General features: G+C 37.4%; 1 protein-coding gene across 1 annotated transcript in view; it reads left to right on the top strand.

Moving 5' to 3' along the window:
* Positions 1–13,409, top strand: part of CNTNAP2 (contactin associated protein 2) — a 1,212,102-nt gene that overhangs the window by 566,477 nt on the left and 632,216 nt on the right. The gene's annotated exons all lie outside the window — the stretch shown is intronic.

Raw genomic sequence — 13,409 nt, 5'->3', positions numbered from 1 at the left:
TGTGACAAAGTACCTAAAATAAAAAATCTCACAGAATTTATGGGGCCAGTTTTGGTTAACAGTGCCTACCTGAAATTAAGCTAGAGAGTTCCTTTCCACAGTTCTGTCTAAATAAGGAGCTAACAATACTGCAGAGCATACAGCACTTTAATTTATATTAACGTGGTCACATGAATGGGTCTACAGACAATTAGAATTTATATTTTACCTTTAGAATTACATTATGAGAAAATCACAGTGAGAACTTGGAGATTACGGCTCATGGTCTGTGGTATGCACTTGGAAATATCAAGAAAAAAATTGATATTGTGAATCACTGTTCTCATTTATTTTCTGCTCTGGGTAATCTAGACTTCATGTGCTTAAAAATAGTACTTGAACATAGTGCAGTCAAATATGTGTTGAGAAAGTTTGTAGGCATGTTTTTGTTGGTCAGCATTAAGCAGATTTGTAAAATATGTTAAATGAATTTTTGCATAACAATTTTGTCATTGAACCAAATATATAAACAGTAAAAATAAAGAATAGTTAATTAACTTACTTGAGCTAATAAATTATATCCATTTAAGGATTTTTTAAAGTAATCATTGTGTCCTTGTTATATAGATTATATAAGATTAATCATAAGAGCAACCTGTAGTTATAAATTTAATTACTGTGTATCTAGGAATTGTATTAGCCACTGTGCTAACATCATTAATTTCTCAAGAAAGGTTGATTGGGTAGTTAATATAATCTTACATAAACTGCATAAAGTATGATGAATGAAGAAAAACCTAAGGATTGCAAAGTATGAAAATGACTAGTTGGGACAATTCCTATAAATCTTCCAGTCTTATAGTTTGTATATTCAGCTGATAATTTTAACATTAAAGTTCACCTTGCATATGTGGCACAAAATGTTAAGTCAGTCACACACATATATCCAGCATATTATTGGAAATTAACATATTGAGTTACTCACCTAAATTAGGAAGAGGAATCTAGACAGTTTAAAATGTATAAGGTTCAAAGGGTGATAGAGACACTATGAACCTGATGCCTTTTAAATATCAGAGAGCATGTCTGGTTTTAAAAGATTAAAAGACATTTCATTTCTCCCCAAGAGTTTGAGTCTCTGGTTCATAGAGTAGTAACTCCACATTATAAAAGTAATAGAGACTTCTGATGTGTGTATGAACAGAGAAGTTGCACAAACTCCCTGAGATCTTGGCTAAATTTCTCAGCCTTGACAGCTCTACAGATTTCCTAACTGTGGAGATTGGATCTTTGTGGCATTAAGATTGATGGAAAACAGTGGAAGCTGACTTGGAAAGTCAGGCATCTTGAAGAATGTAACAGAGCTCTGGGAATTGAGGATGTCTCCTTTTAGCACCTTAAAGTCCAGTCATGGTTTCAACCACTATAAACAACTTTAGTTTCAAGCAAAGAGAAGCTGTAACCATGGACATCATGGTCCAGAGTAATTTTGCTTGGCTATACACAGCACTGGGGCTTGTGGTTAGCCACCAGTGGCTGAACTGATCCCTACCCTCACTCTCCTACCCTGAACAATGATTTAAGTTCCTTCATCTGTGGTAATTGAACCAAAAACATTTTAGAATTGTCAAAATGTGGCCCTGGCATAAACAAATGTACAAATTGGCGCAATAGCTTTAGAGGGAGGTGGATGTGTTAGTCTCTGTCTTCACAAAACAGAATAGCAGTCATGTAGCACTTTACAGACGAACAAAACAGTTTATTAGGTGATGACCTAATACATTATTTTGTTAGTCTTTCAAGTGCTGCATGCCTGGTTTTTCAGTAGATCTGTTAGTCAGCAACTCCCCGCCCCCTAAGCTTGCATTATTTTACTTTTGAACAAACTTGCCTTATTAATATCAAAGCCAGGACTTTGGAGCAATGGCAGTACTTAGTGATACTAAGTAAGCTAATACAAAAGCAGCAACTTAGCAAAATTACTGCCAACACCATACAATCTTTCTTTGCCCTCACCCCTACTCCCTCACCCACTACCAATCTTAAAAATACTGAATTACGACAGTGTGCTCCCTGCTGTTGCTGCCACTCAGACAAAAAAAATGTCTTTGGTAGAATCCATATTTACATTTGAGGAAGGGGACAGAAAAACTCATATTGAAAATACCACTATTTATCATGCAGTGTCATAAAATGGAAAGCCTGAGGGTTGATTGAATGTGTTAGGCAGCATCAGTGGTATACAAAAATTCTGCAATCTAATCATTATTCCGCTTTCTCCTGTTACATCTTCCATTATATCAAATATAAGAACTGCAGAGAAGTATTAGATTAGCTTCAATTAGCCAAGGCTGATGGTGAATCTCATTCTTATGGGTCATAGAACTCTGGTGGGCTAACACTCTGCTTCTTAATCAGGCAAAACTCCCTCTGACTGTAAGGAGACTGTTTTGTGAGCAAGGAGTGCAGATAAAATCCTTACATTTTACTTCACCATGACATCCAGTTGTTTTGTGTTTTGACACAAATTTGGATCCCATCTGTGTGGACGTCATTGTGTTTTTATGTGGGAGTAATGCTATCTTTGATTTTAAAATATGAAAAGAAAATAATCAGAGGCCTTGCTGGAAAGAGCAAGTTTGCACATACCCTGTGTACAAAGGCTCATACAGTTCAGGTGAGCAATAGCAGTGAATGTTGGTGCCCTTGGGCAGCCAAATCAAGAAACTGGGAACTTCAGGCCTAATGATTGGGGTACCCTTTCTGGTCCCTTCTTACTCAAGCACATAGGAACTTTCAGGTATCTAATTCCAGCTCAGCATTCTTTCACAGGAGGGCTCACTCTGACGGCTTGTTGCCCAGCGATTGCTGATCTCCTGTAAGTACCACAGATCCACACTCAGATGTCTAGCAGTGACAGTCTGGTGCACATATAATTCCCACAGATTTTGTCTGCCTCCAGCTTTTCTGCATCATCCTTCCTAAAATAAGGCCTGATGGGGAATGCTTATTTAACAAGGGAGCAAATTAAAACTTAAGTCATGGAAAGTGATGTGAATCATTCATTTACATTACTGAATTTCTGAACAAATTTGAAATGCAGCAAGAAGTTTGTGAGCCCCTCAGCATTTAGACAATGTCAAAATAGGAAATCACATGGGTTTTTTGTTTTTTTATTTTTGTTTGTTTGTTTTTAAGATTACTTATAGGTTTACACAAAGTCTCTCACAAATATTGGCACTGCAAAGATAATATGTACAGCATTTTTGTCATCCACCATTGAAAAGAGGTGGCTCCTCTTAGTCAGAGGAAATGTGAAAAAATTACCTTTGCAATTGAAGTTGGATAGGTCAGAATCTGCTTGGGTTGAAATCTGGCAAGTTACACACAGGTTAAAATGACTGTAGTTTGGAGACTGTAGTATTCCAGCTATAGTATTTATTTTCCTTTGCAGTCCACCTTCAAAGATGCTATAGAACATTTGATGAGCACACTTCATCACTCTTACTCTGGCAAAAGTGAATAAAAAGGCTTTGTCATACTTTTGAAAACTGAAGCAGAAATTGATCCAATTTTCAGAAAGAAAATTGCAATTCCTTAGAGGTCCTTACAGCACTGGTAGCAAAAGAAGAAATTGCATTATTATATTTATTCTGCTCCTTCTGGCACATTTTTCCTCATTATTAGAATAATAATAGTAATATTTAGTCTTTCCATTCTCAATGATATTTACAAAATTTAACTAATCTCTGATATTCTCCTGGTTTGCTTTCTTTTTGGCTTCATTAATTACTGTGGGATCTGATGTCCTTGCTGCTCCCCTGCCCCCCGGGAAAAAAATTCTATTAGGCAAAAATTCACAGAGAAGACTGATGAAATGCTATTTCAGCATCATAAATGGCTGCTGCAGGTGCAAGATAAATACCACTGAACTATGAGGATTTATGTAGGTTTTTCTAAGGGCAGAAGGGACATTAGTAATAACATAGCCTGACTTCTGTATAACAGAGGCCATAGAGTTTCTAGAATAAATTTTGTTTATCTGGAACGTATCTTTTAGAATAAAAACAATCTAACCTTTATTTATAAATTGGCAATGATGGAGAGAATCTACCTTAACCCATGATAAATTGCGTACTGAAACTGAGGCTATAAGCCATTTTGTGTTGCATCGCCAAATACAAATAATAATAAGGCAAGTAATTAAAAGAGTACAAAACAGCCATTAGCAATGTAAAACCCTGTATGGATTTTATCTAGCAGCTCAGCTGGAACTGTGAAAAGGACAGCACTCAGAACTCTCTTGCCCTCTGTACCCAGCTCTGCCCACTCCCAAGCTCACTACTCTTAGCATGAGGTCCCTATGCTCTCTCTACTGTGAATGCTCAATGCCATGCACACATCCCTCCTGCTGCCCCAGACTGAGCCCTGTGTTTTTCCTTACCCGCATTATCCTGCACCCCTTCTTAGCTTTCCCTATTCTGCCCAACCCTACAGTTTTCCCATCCCAAACTGAGCCCTGAGCTGTTACCCAGATAAAGTCAGACTGAGAGCACCATTCCCACCTGGCTCCAGACAGTTCTGCGAGCCCCAAATCCAGGGTCATCTTGTGTCTTCCCATCCCAAGGAAGCACCAAATCCCTGTGTCTATTCTTCCCCCCTTCCTAGGCACTTTGGAATCCACAGTAACTCTTTCTCTGCCTCTCCCTGCCGGGACTGGGAGTGCCTGGTGCCCATCACAACTAGAAGAAATACAAAGGTGTGGGGAAAGTACAAGCAGAAACACAGATGGGACAAATTTGACTAACATTAAGTCCCTTTGCTCCATCATGAGAGAGAGGCAGCCAGGCCAAATTTCTCATTCCATAAGGGTGGCTTGGGTCTTTTTCTTCCCCCTTCTCTTCCTTCTGCCACAGGAAATTACTTCCAGGTTTTGTTTCTGCATGTTTATGACTCCTATTTAGCCATTGGGCACATTCAAATCCAATGCAATATCTCTCATGAAAAAGCTAGACTAATATGTCCATGCTTCTCACATTGTTACATCAGGTATCACCCCTCTCCCTAGGAAGACATTAAGAAATATGGAACAAAATTCATGAAAATGTGCAGTTTGTTGAGAAGTCAAATAGGGTGGGTGGCTGCTGATAAATGCCAGTGTGGAAATCTCAGATAATACTTGCCCCTCCCAGATAATGCACATCCTTTTGAATTCTTGTTCATGTGATTATATACTTAAACCTCTGACAGCCAGTGAAACTGTTTGCAGCTTAAAGTAAGAGCTGACCATTGGACTAGTGTTCTTGAAGCAAGTTTCACATTTCAGTATTCATTTGTATATATGGCAGTTGTGTAGGTCTCTGCTAGATACTGCCATGCAGACTGATCTGACTTCTGTGTGTCTGTATACATGTTAAGTGTTGTCTGGAGGGTTTTTTTTTTTTTTTTTTTTTTAAAGATGTAGGCCAGATCTCTTCTTAATGCTTATCTTTTGGATTAGATTGACTTAGAACCTCTTTGTGGATTTGTGACTTGTCTGAGATATACCTTGTATTTTGTGTAAGTAGCTGTTTTTGTTTCACAATGGAGATGTACTACACAACTGTCTGAATTGATCCCAGATGATATGCCAGTGTGGAAGCTGAGATTTGTCATGGGCTGAGTGAACATTTCCTGGAGCATACTAGGTTACAATCAGCCAGGTAGGTGACACCAGGATCTTTTAGGAAAGATAAAAGTGGGTATGGAATTTTCAGCAGGCTAGTCTCTGACCTTATCAGTACTATTTCTTTAAGAAGATGAAGTGGCCATGTTTGATTCAGTACTCATCAACAAAACATGTAATAAATAGGCTTTCTGCAGCCCACTGTAAGAAGTTGTCAGTTCCTAGGCTAGCCACAGCCCCTCTGATCTGTTCTGGGTATTTTTTTTCTAGACAAGACAAATTATTGCAATGGTTTATAAAGCATTACTTAGTTATCCTGGTTTATTTTATCTTCCTTGATCTGTTAGAGATTACTTATTTCTACCTAATTTATTCTCTTAGGAGAATCGAGCCTTTTATGAGAGTGTAAGAGGAACCGGCTTCTGTCTTTCTTACTTCCTAGTGTCCACATTAATCTGTTATTACTCCTTGGGTGCCTGTGAGGTGTATAAATTGTAGCACCATTATCCCTATTCTGCTGGACCAATTGCAAATTAGGTTTGGCAACTGTTTGCCCTTTGGACTCTGTAGTCAAAAAGTGAGATTGTTTGTCAGGAGTAGGACAATTATGACTCCTTCCCTACTGTATGGAACTTATATTTGCATCCACTCGTATGTACAGCAGTTGGAGAAAAGCTGTCTTTGATACAAGTTTATGTGTCTTTGGTTTTTTCATTGCACTAAATTTTACACTTCTCTGTTGGAAGGAAAATATGGGGTACAAATTATTTTCAGAGCTTTTGCAATGTGCATTTCCATCTATGTATTTGCACAGGTTATTCTTCCGGGGAGTAAATTTACGATGCATTTGATTGGAAAGAGATGGACTTCGTGTCTCAAATCTGGTAGTAGGATATTGGATGTAAAATGTACCTGACAGAGGTGGGAGGTTGGCCTGGTGATCTGTTTCATGACAATTTAAAATCCTTTGTGGCTTGTGGTTACAATTCATTATGCTGATAAATGCAATGCAGTGCACAATGGAACATATAACCTTAATTATACATCTAAAATGATGAGGTCTAAATTATCTGTTACCAGTTAAGAAAGAAACCCTAGAGTCACTGTGGATAGTTCTCTGAAAACATCCACTCACTATACAGCTGTACTCAAAAAACCTAGCCCATAATGTTTTCAATAATTAACAAAGGGATAGATAAGAAAATATCATATTGCCTCCACATAAATCTCTGGTATGCCTACATCTTGAGTGTTGTTTGCAGATGTAGTCACCCTCATCTAAAAAAAAGATATAATGGAATTAGAAAAGGTTAGAAAAAGAACACCAAAATTATTGGGGATATGGAATGGCTTCCACATGAGGAAAGATGTAGGACTTTTTAGCCTGGATAAGAGATAACTACTGGGTGATATGACTGAGATCTATAAAAATCATACTGGTGTACAGAAAATAAATAATGAAATGCTGTTTATACCTTCTCATAACACAAGAACAAGGATTACCAAATGAAAGTAAGAGGAAGTAAGGAAGTATTTCTTAACAAAATGCACAGATAAACTGTGGAGCTCTTTGCAAAGAGTTTTCAGGTAGACTGTGACAAGACTATCGCAGGGTTCAAGAAAGAGCTAGATAAATTCAGGGAGGATAAATCCATCAATGGCTATTAACCATCAGAGACATGAATGGTGTCCTAGTCTCTGTCAGAAGTGGGGAATGAATGGCAGGAAATGGATCACTTGATAATTATGTGTTCTGTCACTGTCATATGACAGCATACTGGGCTTGATGGACCTTTTGTCTGACCCAGTATGGCCATTCGTATGTTTTATGTTACTTAGCGTACTGTGGACCACATCCAAGCATTGTGTAGGTAACCCTTGCAGTTTCTCATGTCTGAAATGGGAGGCATCTGTTTTGGTGATTGAGTGTGGCCTGGTTTTAAGCAATACTTTTGTAAAATCTTATAATTTTTTATGCATTCAATAAAGGGCATTGCCTATACACCATTCTTTATTGACGTTTATGAGCATCCTTGTTTTGGGATATGCCCAATAATAAAATATCTTTCTAGTCAAAGCTTTCAGTTGAGAAAGGTGTTTGCAATTCTCTCCTACAGGGAATATGTCTGTTCTGCTGAGATGCACTAAGAGGAAAAGAGAAGTCAATCATTGCAGTCCTTTTGCAGTTCCTTTATCTGAGCTTCTTTAGTACTGTTATAATTGATAGTTTTCCAAGTTTCCGGTATTGAAACACATGACACACTGAAGACCTGATTATGTTCACATGTACGCAGGTAGAAATCAATTGCATTTCAATGAATTTGGCCAGGATTTGCACCAGAGCCAGACAGATCAGAATCTGTTTTCCTTTCTACTTTCTATTATCTTGTGGAACTCCGTCTGTTTTTTTTACCGTGTGCACACATACAGCTACACTGAAAAAACATGTATGATCATGCAAAAAATTGAACATTTTAATTGTGTATAGTACCTGCATATGTCCGATACGGTTTAACTGTCATTTAGACTCAAAATAATATGTGGTTGTCTAAAATAACAAATAATCTAACACTTTGTTTTCCAGTCACCATTCCGGAGTTCACTGGCTAACTCCAGCTTTTGACAGAATTTCATCATGTTTACTATTTTTTTAAGATACTAAGGTGGGACATGGTGAAAATCTAAACAATAGCAAAGAAACAAAAACAAAAAAACAACAGCAACAAACCTGAGCACTGGCAGCTATGAGGAAAAAAATCACATTGTTTTATCAACTAGTGGTTTCTGTGGGGAAGTGAGCCAATCAGTGCTAGTAAGAGCACCCAATGCCTGTTAACCTCCTTAATTGTTTAGCTTTGAATCTGAGCATATCTGCTTTTGAGGAGGAGACTTCTTTTTTTCAAAGATATATTCCAGGAGAATAGAAACTAAATGCCATCTGCATATGAAATCAGCCTGTCGTTCGTTTACAAATTAGGAACAGATATTATAGAAATAAACACCCCACAGCAAAGTGTTCACAAGAGCTTTACTGGGGAGAGAAATTTTCACAAGGGCAATTTTGTGTGGTCTCTGACAAAATTAGCACTTGTATTACTCTTCATAGGCCAGCCATGTATTTTACATAATAATGCAGAAGGAATTCTACTCATATATTCAGAGCATAGTTTAAAATATTTTATTTCATTCCTGGGCCATATCCAAGCTCCAAGTAATACATAAAACATTTGTTATTGTATGTTGAACCAAACTGTTTATTCTTTATTATACCATGAATATAAATGTATGTGACATAAATAGCCTGGCTTATACATATCCTAATTTAAATGATTCCAGCTCGACTATGAAATTAGAAAATCAGTGAAGTGATGGGGGGCCCTGGATGAGAGAGTAACTTTTGTTGACACCATGGCAATGATATCACTTTCCATCTGTTGATAGCCTTCAGTCAGCTAAAAGTGACATTTAGCTCAACAATGCTGAACTAAACCCTCTTTAATGAACCCCAAATGTTTTGAAAATTTGCATCAAGATAGGACATGGATTCAGATATCCAGATATTTGCTATTTCTAACAAGCCAGAATATAAATCTTTACCTAGACTTCCCTGAACTGTGGGAAAAATTCAGGTTTGCTTTCTATCTGACCCTTGTAGTGAAAGCTGTCTTTTTTTTCCCCCAAAAGGGTAAGAAATTTACTTTCCAAATAATAAGAGACGAGTGTCGGGGAACAAAGGACAAAAAATAAAATACAGAAAGATCTTCAAAATGACAGAATATTAGATTGTCGGTGTGTGAGCATAATAAACATTCTTTTAAGCAGTGGCTATCCAAATTATGTTTTGTATGCAGTCTAAATATATATATATATTCTTCCCAACAAAAAAAAAGAAAAATCAATACAGCATTTTTGAAACGGCATGGGCATCTATTATTTGGCCTTTCTCAGTGTCAACATTGCTCTCAGTCCTGTTTATGAAACTTGAGTTAGTTTTTATTTGATTGTGTGCAGTAAGTAAATCAAGTTGTGCTACAGGAAATCTAGAAGGTAAAAACACTGTTTTTATTGTTTTTGTTGCAGTAACACTCACGATTCATTAAACGTTTCCGAAAATATAGTAAAGCCCTATACAAAAGAACTGGATTTTTCAAAGTTGCCTAAGAGATTTAAATGTGCAAGTACCAATAAAATTACTGAGACATAAATTCATATGAAATTGTTTTATCCCTCTCCCACACCTTTTGTGTATTTTTATACTATAGTCAAAATATCAACTGTTCCCAACTCTCCTTTTTACTCAACTGGTATAGTAACAGAGAGGTAGCAGTGTTAGTCTGTACTCCAACAAAACAAAGCAGCAAAAATGTAGCACTTTAAAGATTAACAAAATGATTTATTCAGTGATGAGCTTTCATGGGACAGACCCACTTCATCAGATCAATTTAATTTCCAACACAGACTGACATTTATAAGTACTTATAAATGTCAGGGTTTTTTGGTTTTTTTTTTGGTCCTCTGTACTTATAAATGTCAGTCTGTGTTGGAAATGAAATTGATCTGAAGAAGTGGGTCTGTCCCACAAAGCTCATCACGTTCAACAAGCATCTCAATACGTAAAGGGAATGTGTGGAAATTGCACAACAAATATGGCTGTTTGAAAAGCAGGCCCGTTACGAAATACTGAGAGGCCCTTGTGAGTAAGGATTTGGGTATGTAATTGCCTTCTTCCAGAATTTTATCATCTGCGTTATTTATTTGCATTGCAATAGCACCAATAGGCCCCAGGCAGGATTAGTGTCCATTTCTGTTAGTGTCCTAAGCATTGTTTATACATATAATAAAAAAAGATGGTCCAAGAGTCAAATATTTTACATAATGAGGAAGAATAGCTGAATATAGCAAGCCCTGTGGAACATACCAATGTATCAGTGAGAAGATAATTATTTTCTTTTATTCATAGTTTTAGGACTTTGGCAAATATCAGAACTCCAAATTGATCAAGCCTGAGTTCAGTTTGTTGTCCTGGGTAACTAAAGAATGCTTGTTTTATGGGATCAGTTATACTGATTCTATTGTGATGCAATGCACATGTTTGCAGGATCTGCAATATGAGGCTTTAACTCTCTGACCTGGACCTGATCTTTTTGGACTACTCCAGCAATGATTTTGTCTGGAAACTCCAAACAATCTAACTGCAAACCCTAAAAAATTCTTGTAGTAAAATACTTTTCTGCCTTAGTGTTTCAGTAAAAATAAGTTTAACTGTATTAGACATAATAACAATGGCATTTAAATTAGTCAGACATAAAACTTCATTATTAATTTAGCAATTTTTTCTGTTTTTAATAGAGGAGTGAGTGGGTTGAGTTCAAGAATGTTTTTAAATGATGCATTTCCTTCCTTAAAACCTCTCCAAATGATTTTGGAATAATACTTTGTGTCATATAGCAGATTGCTGGGCCTAATAATGCAATCATTACTTTGTCCTTACTGAAGTGAAACTCCTGATGATGCCAGTTTGGGTGTGCCTGGATAAAGATTGGCTTTGTGCGACAGAATTTAAGTGACTGTTTTTGTCAGTACTTGAATATTCATCAGATGATCATTCTTTTTGCTAAATCCTTTCCCTTGTTCCACAAAACATAATTGACTAATACAATTCCACTAAGGCTGCTGAGGAGACACAGGAAAAGTCCCTTTGATTGGCTGGTTTCTCCCTCTGCTCTCCCCTAGCCCCTGGCTGCTACCCTGCCTCGTAAGGCAGAAAAGCCATTGGCAGCTGCTCTAGGAAGCAGGCAGAATTCCACACTTCACCTCCCATTGTCCTCTCAGGAGATTAATCATTTCTTACAGGTGGGGAGATGGGAGCAGTAAGAGGCCAGTGGCTCCAGGCAGCTCTTCTTCCCCCTGCTCCTCCATTAAGCAATGGCTCCTTCTCTCCTTTCCCACCTTGCAACACCCAGCCTGGAAAAGGAGAGAAGGGAATGAAGACCAACTGGACCATGAAGAAAGACCAGAGGCAGAGTTGATTACAGGATCAGTAGATGAGGTCATACTTTCATTTTAGTCAAAGATAGGTGCTCAATTTCTAGCAACAAGTGCTATGCGTACAAACCTCCTCACAAAGCAGGTGCACTCAAATCTAAACAGCAGCACACCTGCCATGTTTCATTGTGGATCTTTGCAAAAAGAGACATTATTGTCATCTTCCTGATAGTTTAATGGTATGAATAAAGAGGGAAGTAGAATGAAACAGCCCAAAGGTTTTCCTCAACATCATCCATCATTTCAAACCCAGCTGGAAAAAGCACGAAGTAACGAAATAAAAGTATCAAGCCTCCATGGCCAAAGGAGGAAGGGATGAATTACCTTTTTCTGTCTTTAGATTCTGTGATACATCATAGGAATTGGTCCAAAAATTTTAACTGTTGGAAATTTTATCACTGGCTGTGGTGGGAGCAGTATCTGAAAACTGTAAGCAGACTAGTCTTGTATGCAACACTTCTCTCTGTTATTGAGTACAACTACATTTGTTATCTTCATTTTGACCATAAACAAAATGGACAACATACCACCAGTTACACTCATATGTTAAAGGGGGGAGGAATGTTAAGCTATGGGAGTTTGGACATAAAAATAAATAGTTCAAGGTTCTGTTTCCCCTTTCACTGTTTTACTATGCAGCTTTGCAGCAGTCTCTTAATTATCTGGTCTTGTGTTACCATCTGTAAAATAGGATTAATTATAATAGTTGCATCAGGATATTTGAGGGTTGATTAGTTATCCATAGTGCTTTGAGATACCTGGTAGAATACTTATAAAGCAATCGATACTGTTTCTTTTCCCTTAACAACAGAACTGGGTTAAGGGCTAAATGATCAAATATTTCTAGTGTTGATAGAGATAGTGAATAGAATAATAAATCTATGCTCTCTAGGTATTGTTCAAGGGTTAACCATATCACTGTATATCTGTGATATGGCATACGTATAATACTTTTAGAAAGCAACAGTTAAATTAACCGTTTGGGATGTATTTTTTAAATGGAAATTATAGAACTGAAACTTTCTGACATTGTTTCAATTTTCTGCATGAGTGGGGTGGGGAGGAGGAGAGAAACAAGGGAGGATGGCAACTTGATTGTACTGATTTGGACTGCTCTTGGGCTTTCTGAAGTGGTCATTAAGCAGTATGTGTGGGTGGGGGGGGGGAGAAAACAATGTGGGACCAAATCCTCAGCTGGTGTAAATAAGCACAGCTCCTTTGAAGAAAGTAGAATACTGATCAACATAAACTGAAGGTCTGGATCTTTTTTCTTCAAGAGCATATTGAATTATTTCTAGTATTTTAAAGGAAGTATTGTTTGCTTGATTCTCACTGTTAAAGTGTGTTTATGAAATACAAAGTTGTCCTGTAATAATTATCTTTTCCCACCATGAAATAAGTGCTGCTGTAATCATGAGCAGTTGCCTCCTCCATATCCTATTGTTATAATCAAAGGATTAATTTGGCCATGAAAAACTGAATCAGAGACTGGCAAGTAGGCTCCATTTTGATGAAAAAAGGAATTGCTTTCAGAAAGCAACCACTGCAACCTCAAAGACTTTGTGTGGACTGTTGTGGGGGTGCCCCATGGAGTTAGCACAGTTACAACTTAGTTAAATAACATCTCTTGAATGTAGTCTTTCTTCCCCCATTTCCAGTACAGGGTGTCTTTGGTGACAGAAGTGCTGCTTTGTGTCATCTGCTGAAGTTAACAATCCTC

This window comes from Carettochelys insculpta, chromosome 2, assembly GCF_033958435.1.
Source record: "Carettochelys insculpta isolate YL-2023 chromosome 2, ASM3395843v1, whole genome shotgun sequence".
Classification (NCBI taxonomy): Eukaryota; Metazoa; Chordata; order Testudines; family Carettochelyidae; genus Carettochelys; species Carettochelys insculpta.
This window is presented reverse-complemented; position numbering and strand designations above follow the sequence as displayed.